The sequence below is a fragment of the Microtus ochrogaster genome, chromosome 5, assembly GCF_000317375.1.
Source record: "Microtus ochrogaster isolate Prairie Vole_2 chromosome 5, MicOch1.0, whole genome shotgun sequence".
NCBI lineage: Eukaryota > Metazoa > Chordata > Mammalia > Rodentia > Cricetidae > Microtus > Microtus ochrogaster.
Genome location: NC_022012.1, coordinates 71,698,304 through 71,698,631, shown reverse-complemented (window position 1 = coordinate 71,698,631; position 328 = coordinate 71,698,304).

Below are 328 nucleotides of genomic sequence, written 5' to 3'. Positions count from 1 at the left end.
GTGTCATGATTTGGGAGCTGGTTGGTGGCACACACACACAAAAAGGCTGGTACAGAGAGAGACAGAGAGAGAGAGAGAGAGAGAGAGAGAGAGAGAGAGAGAAAGAGAGAACTGGTTCAATGAATGACACAGAGGTCTACATTAATTATAAACTGTTGGACACAGTATCTCAGGCTCTTCTTATTAACTAATTCTTATAACTTATATTAGCCCATTATTCTTGTCTCTGTTAGCCACGTGGCTTGGTGCCTTTTTTGGCGAGGCAGTCACATTTTGCGTCCACTGCGTCTGGGTTACAATTGTAGACTGAAACTTCCCTCTTCCCATA